At 38.0% G+C, this 7,262-nt stretch overlaps 2 long non-coding RNA genes across 2 annotated transcripts; both read right to left on the reverse strand.

Moving 5' to 3' along the window:
- Positions 1–1,379: 1,379 nt before the first annotated feature.
- Positions 1,380–2,839, reverse strand: LOC121049017. Its single transcript, XR_005799135.1, has 3 exons — positions 2,805–2,839; positions 2,616–2,701; positions 1,380–1,565 (listed from the first exon to the last, which is right to left on the reverse strand). It is a non-coding gene; the product is annotated as an uncharacterized LOC121049017 (long non-coding RNA).
- Positions 2,840–3,045: 206 nt separating this feature from the next.
- LOC112167292 lies at positions 3,046–4,026 on the reverse strand. The gene is made up of 4 exons (XR_005799134.1): positions 3,880–4,026; positions 3,669–3,749; positions 3,263–3,299; positions 3,046–3,111 (listed from the first exon to the last, which is right to left on the reverse strand). It is a non-coding gene; the product is annotated as an uncharacterized LOC112167292 (long non-coding RNA).
- Positions 4,027–7,262: the final 3,236 nt, after the last annotated feature.

The following is a 7,262-nucleotide window of genomic DNA, read 5'->3' on the forward strand; positions in this document are numbered from 1 at the left end:
CTTTGCGTCAACTTCACAGTTTAAACTGTACCTTCTCACAAGGAACTAGCAGGCGAGCCTTATACCATTGGAAAGATACGGATGTTAGCTTTCTGAGGAATTTTACGGAAGTGGATTCGCATTCTTGTGGAGCAAGTTATGATGATTTTAGCGAACCTAGTTCGGGAAGGCAGATTCTGGCGGATTTTTGGAATCTGACTTGTGAAGCCCAAGTCCGTTGTTCTTAGCACTTAAATGGAACAAGACTGAACGTGTTTGATATATTTGGAGTAATTTCTTGCATTGAATTTAATAACCCTGCGTTCCTTTGGAGAGAAGAAAGCTATTCCAAGTTGGACTAGAAAACCTAAGAAGCCCAAGTCAAGTAGGATTTGGAAAAGAGAGATATAGGGCAGAAAACCTAGGACGTTCAGATACACAAGAGACAGCATATTCGGCAGAGAACAAGGAGAAGAGAAGCTCTCACCATCGTTGGACCCGAGTTCCCCAATTCTTCCATTGTTTGTTTCATGTTTTCTTTGATTCTAGTCATGTTTTTCATAGTTATGGATTGCTAAATTCCTAAGCTAGGGCTGAGATGAAACCCCTAGTATGACTATTCTATTTATTTAGTTGGTTTGCTATTGAATTTCTGGATTTCTATGTTAAACTCTTAATCACCGTTTCAATAGAACTTTTATTCAAAATCTTTGCTCGGGATCAATAAGACCTAGGTTCTGTTTATGAGTTATTTGGTTGGAAAATATGATGCTTGATCAATGAGTAGATGTTTTCTAGGGTGCCAAAAGATAATTCAATCTTGTGATTAAAGAGTTGTGAATTAAGAATACAAGTGCTTGATCATAGTCGATATTCTTGTTTGCATGATTTCCTAGTTCTTTTGTGCTTAATGGAGTTGAACATGTTTGCTTGAACCTGATCATTAAGTGGAGTAAACTATAGTTTGGCTACGTGAGTTCTATACAGGATCAATAAGTTGGAATTCATAGGTTAGAAGAACTTTGGCATATGTCTGGGATCAATAAAGCTTATGTACGGAAATCTTAGCATGAAATCTAGGTATTCAATGGTTATCAACTAGAGAATAGGGTAGAAGTATTAGGTGGTGGATTCAATGCTTTAGCATCTTCATAATCTGCTTTCTTTAGAGTTTAAATCTCATTGCTCATTCTTGTTTTTAATTTCAGTTTTCCTTTCTTTAATTAAACCTCAATCACATCATAAAAATCAGTTTGTTTCACTTAAAGTATAGCACACCTGTCATTGCAAAATTGTTTCGATCAGTCCTTGAGGGAATGACCTCGTGCTTGCACATCTATCCTACAATTGAATCGTGCACTTGCGAGTACTAAATTAAAATTGACAACAAGTTTTTGCATCCTAAGCCCTAAATAAATTTCTAAAACTCTAACTCTGTAGAGATCCAAGTGTGCCTATGTTTCGCAAATGTCTTGATTATATGAGCTCTATATTGCAAATTATACTTCTTGCTAAGTGTTTTCTGAATCCCCTCCTCTTTCGAAAGTTTCTCCATGTAGTACATCACAAAAATTCCACAATCCAATCTGTTGGCCATGAAAAAATTATAGTCAATGAATTTCAACAGTATAACAATAAAGTGACATTTTAAAGTGTTGAATACTTATAAGATTTCTTTCTTGTGAAAATGAGAAAATCATCAGTAACTTTAACAGTTACATGATCAGTGACATGGTCAATAACATGTTCATGACTATGACATGACTAATGACTTGAGGTTAATAGTTAACCGACCACTGATCTGGATATAACAATGATTAAAAAATTTCAAAATATGACAGTGACATGCAATATGACTTGTTCAGTGCAAGATGACTTGACCAGTGACATAGTCAATGACATGAATATAACAGTGACTTGGTCAATGACTTAGCAAGTGACATGTGATTGACATTGGACAAGACCAGTAACCTAGCCACTAACAACAAATTGACATATAGTTCTACAATTAGCACATAGTTCTCAAATTTGACTAGAGAAATTGAGCAAGCATACCAAGAACCAAAGCAAAATCCACAAGAGTCAATAAATGATAACTGAGCCATTCAAAGAGCACCCAAACAAAAGTTGCAACAGTTAAAACACTAGCTGATATGTTTTTGTTCCTCCGCAACAACACATCATCAGCAGCTAAACAATTCAGACATTAAAAAAACATATTATTATAGGACAAGTAACAATTTTTAAATTGCATAAAAGGCTTCCTAATGTTCTTTCTTTGTTCTCTTTCTTTCATTAAAGACTATACTTCAAAATTTGTTATTGTATGACCATGAAGAAAAAAAAAGTATGAAACATAATGATCCTACAAATACCAAGATTTTTCATTAAAGACTATATATTTCAAAATTTATTACTGTACGACCACGAAGAAAAAAAATGTATGAAACATAATGATCCTACAAATACCAAGACTAGCATTAAATGTGATTATGCACCTTAAAACATAAAAAAGATGAACTACCCACAAAAAGATTCTACTGTTTAGTTGCTTGAAAGATTGAGCATACGGTGGCATTTATAGAAAACTGTACAATTTAATATAGACATTAGCTTTGCATATTTATAGAGCGTACCTCCCCAGCTATTAAAATTCCAATCAATGCTAGCAACTTTTGGCTCTGGGGGGACTAGAACATGATGCACTTCTTCCTATGAGAAACTTAAAAAAAAAAAAAACAAATAAAAAAAAACAAAGGTTTAAAGATCAACATTAAAATCATCGTATTCCACTAATGAATATGTTATCAGTAGAAGAAGCTCACCGCCGGGACTATATCACGAAACCGAAAACATTCAGCAGAGATTATTCAGAGCACCGCCGTGCACTTACACCAACATAAATGAATGATTATATTGCATTAACTACACTTTTTGTTTATTAAAAATAAAGTTGATAATAAATATCAAGGGTTGAGATTATTTTATAAGGGTTGGGTCACTTACACCGTCGGTGCATAGAATAATTTCCAATCATTCAAACTCATCTCGATAACCCTGACATTTTATGGTAGCTGACTTCGTGCATTTGCCACTGAGCTTAATGAATTCAAACTTAAATCTCTTCCGACACTGATAAAAAAGACCAATAGATATTAAAGACTCTCAAAGCCTCGCTCATCTCTAATATTACTAACCTGAGCAACACTGGAACACACAGTGACAAACTCAAACTTTGAAATTGCAGATGCTACCCTAGCAAACACTGACTGACCAGACTGACCAGGCACTACATTATTTCTCCAGATATCTGGGTGCTCCTATAAATCATCATGAAGATGAGATTGTAATTAGAGACTGAACTAAGTAGATTAAACCTTCTCTATGAAAAACGTTGCGCATTAAAACAAATAGAGAACCGAGTATCGCATAGAGTTTCACTTGTAATAGCTCAAAATTTTCAGACATAAGCTTAATCATTGACTGCGGTAAGACGAAGAAGCCGAATTCTATTTGTTCATCATTCAATTAGCGCTTCCTACATAATCACTACTTTATGCACATATCCAAAACATGAAATTACTATTTCGGTAACAGCAGGATCAGGCAGATATATAATTGACAATGTTCAGGAACTAAAAGTAAAAAATTATTAAAGATGAAATCAATCGGATTTAAAACAAGCTAACCTTCGAGCACTTTCATGGCTCACAGTGAATGATAGCAACCCAATTCCTTCACTGTTGCTTTGATCTTTTGAAGTTGAGTTACTGTAGAAAGTTTCAGGAAACTTGAGAAAAACAATAATAGAGAAGAACACCGGCGATGAAGATGAGCCGTATAAAAGAATCGAGGAATTCAGATCTGAGAAAGAGAGAGATTGGAACTAAAGAAAAGCACCGTTTGGAGGAAATTGAATCCCTTCAGTCCCATTCAATCAAACTATGAAATGCTGAGGAGAGGTCTTAGAGGCTCCGGCGTCGGCGACTTGAAGTGGTGCTCGTCATCGGACATGGCAGGCTCCGACCTCAGAGAGAGAGAGAGAGATGTCAGTGGCACTTTTTGTAATTAAGTTTAACTCTAGTGTTAAGTTGTTAATAGGTGACTTTAATTATCACGGGGACATTTGTGATACCTGGATTATCATAAGGCACTTTAAAATGACTTCTTTTATTATTGTTCCTTTATTTTATGGGCCTCATGATTAATTATTTAAATATTTTAAAAAAAAAATTGCTAGCTGTTCAAGGAAAACCTAATTTGTGTTTAGCCCAAACTCTAGGTTACTTGACCTAATGGTAATAGGATTTAATTAGAAGGATCTAGAATCCTAATCAATGTAGAATTACTTTCCTTGTATGATTGAGATTCTATGCATTGTAATCCTCTATATAAAGAGGCCCCTATTATCAATGAGAATACACAGCGATTTCCTCTCAATTTCAGTTTCTCTACAACACGTTATCAGCACGAGCCCTAACCCTAGCCCTAAAAACCAAAACTCTTCTCACCAAAACAGCCGCAAGCTCCTATCCCTTGCTAGCCATGCCGTAAGCTACCCCTGCAGCCCTTGCACACCCATGTGCCACCTACTGCCCATGCAGCATTGCGGCACTCCTGCTGCCCCTACAGCATAGCAGCTCGCTCGTTCTTGTGCAGATCAGCCTTCTTGCACGCCCCGAAAAGTCTTGTTAGGGACCTCTGATCAAAATACTTTCTTCATCAAAGTTGTTCATGTTCATCTCCTCTATCTGACCTCAAAATTTCAGCCCTATTGGAGTCGTTTTGAGACCTGTACAGTATTCAAGGTGGGAGCTGTTCAGCATGCTCGTTCCTGTGCATATCAGTCAGTTTGCAAGCCCCAAAACTTCTATTTCTGATTTTCAGATCAAAATTCTTCGTTCATCAAAGTTGTTCACCTCGGTCTCTTCTTTCTGACTTCCAAATTTCAGCCTTATTGGAGATGTTTTGTGACTTGTACGCTAATCGGAGTGGGAGCTTTTTAGAAGAAAATCTGCTCCGAATTTCAACAAGTTTGATTCGCCTAGAACTGAAGCTTGTTTGCAATCCTACAATGAGGATCGAATGCGATCCGCAATCCTAAGAGGTATGGTTTACTAAAAGTTCCCGTTTTTGAGTTTTTATTTCAATTTCTCTTCTTTTTCTCGGGGACTTGCAACCTCCCTTCTTCTACCCCCCTTTCTTCATTATAGGGGAGACCAAATTAAGCCGAACTGTGGGGGTTCGTGCTCACTCCAAGCTTAGAGCTTGTTGAGATCTCCAAACTTAGAGTTTGTAGAGAATTTATGATCGACCACTTACATCATTGTTTCGATCTAATCGAATTTCTTGGAAGCGACTACGCTCGGAAATTCCTAATTTCTTGGAAGCGATTACGCTCAGAAATTTCATATGTTCTCATGGTAGCCTATTTCGCTCCGAAACTAACCCTAATTTCTTGTTCTCTTTCAGGATGAGTAACCTGAACAAATTGGACTTTGCTCCATTGGGAACAACTGGCTCTGGATATCACAGATGGGTTCGTGATATCCGCCAGCATCTCAAGGCTGATGGAATCCTGGATATGATTCTCGAGCCTAGCTAGGACATGCTAACTGTTGAGCAAGCTCAAGCTTTGGAAGCAAATAGAGCAGCCTTAGAGGCAAATAAGGCGAAAGCTATCATCCTAATGACTCGTCATATGGATGATTCGCTCCAGTATGAGTATATGAATGAAGAAGACCCCAGAAGGCTGTGGGTCTCACTCGAATAAAGATTTGGCAACGTCCGTGACTCCTTGCTTCCTGACCTAGAAGTGAGATGGCATAGCCTCCACTTCTGTGATTTCAAGTCAGTTCTTGACTATAACTCGGAAGCACTTCGCATTAAATCCTTAATGGAATTCTGTGGTAAAGAGATCACATATGCGATGTTGATTGAGAAGACTCTCTCTACCTTCCCCGTCTCTGCATTGATGGTTGCTAAGAACTATCGAATCGATGTAAATGCAAGACGGATCACAAGGTTTCATGAGCTCATTGGAGCTATGAATGTCGCTGAAAAGCATGACAATATCCTTGTGAAAAACTATAATTCGAGATCCGTGGAAACAGAACAAATTCCGGAATCCAATTATAGTCGCACCTCTAAGAGAGGGCGCTAAGAGCGAAACCCTAATCTTAGGTATACTTCTGGACATTCTGATCCATATAATCGCTCTACTTGGGAAGGTAACTGCCAAAATAGGCGAACACAGGACAAAAAAGGTAAACGTGGAAAGAGAGAGGGAGGCAACGCCTCTGGCCATGTTGGTGGTGCCACCAACACTAAGAGCCATCTAAATGACGCTTTCAAAACGCCTCAATCAATGGAGTTCGAGCAAAGAGATGTATGTTCTCGATGTGGAGTGTCTGATCATTGGGCACACATTTGTAGAGCTCGTGAAGAACTTGTCACCGGCTACAAAGCATATTGTGAAGCAAGAGAAGCTCACTATGTGGAACAAGAAGATCAAGAAGATGATTTAGAGTGAAGGGTTGAAGACTACAAATCTGGCTGGGATCAATAGATCGCCAATTCTGTTTAAGTCTTTATTTTCCAAGAGATGTAGGCGATTGCCATATTACTTTTTATTGGATTAGATTTTCTGTGATCAAAGAAACAATGATGTACTTCGTTGGCTTATGAATAAAATTTCGAGTTCTTTTCATTATGACTCAATTTTGATTCTAAGCATATTACTTTGTGACTACGATGGCTAGGCCATCAATATTAATTCAAGGACATGGAATAGCCCAAGTTCCCCTTGCCAAAAGGCACCTTGATTATTGTCGCAAAAGCTCTCTACGCTCATAGGGAAAATCACACCTATGCATAGCCAACGAATTCCATGCGAAAATGCATGTAGAGAACGGAAATGAGTTCCTTTGCATTACCTCTAATGATTGCGAACAAAGGCGCATCTTAGAGAATTTTATGTGTCGCTCTAGTGGACTTTATGTCACTATTCGAGCTATTAAATCCAATAAAGTTATGAGAGAAGATCTTTTGGATTTATACACATATTGGCTTTGTCACGACAGGATAGATCATCCTAGTCATGATATGATGATCAGTCTACAAAAGACTTCACATGGACATCATTTCTTTCGAGCGAAACGAAGCATGAATCAAAAGTTGATTCTTAGACTAAGTGTGACTGACGCTGTTGCCTCGGCCACCGCCTCCGTCCACCACCAGCCTAGGGCTGGCGTAGTCCCTATCCATGACTCCATGGATGGCGT

This window comes from Rosa chinensis, chromosome 5 (genome assembly GCF_002994745.2).
Source record: "Rosa chinensis cultivar Old Blush chromosome 5, RchiOBHm-V2, whole genome shotgun sequence".
Lineage (NCBI taxonomy): Eukaryota > Viridiplantae > Streptophyta > Magnoliopsida > Rosales > Rosaceae > Rosa > Rosa chinensis.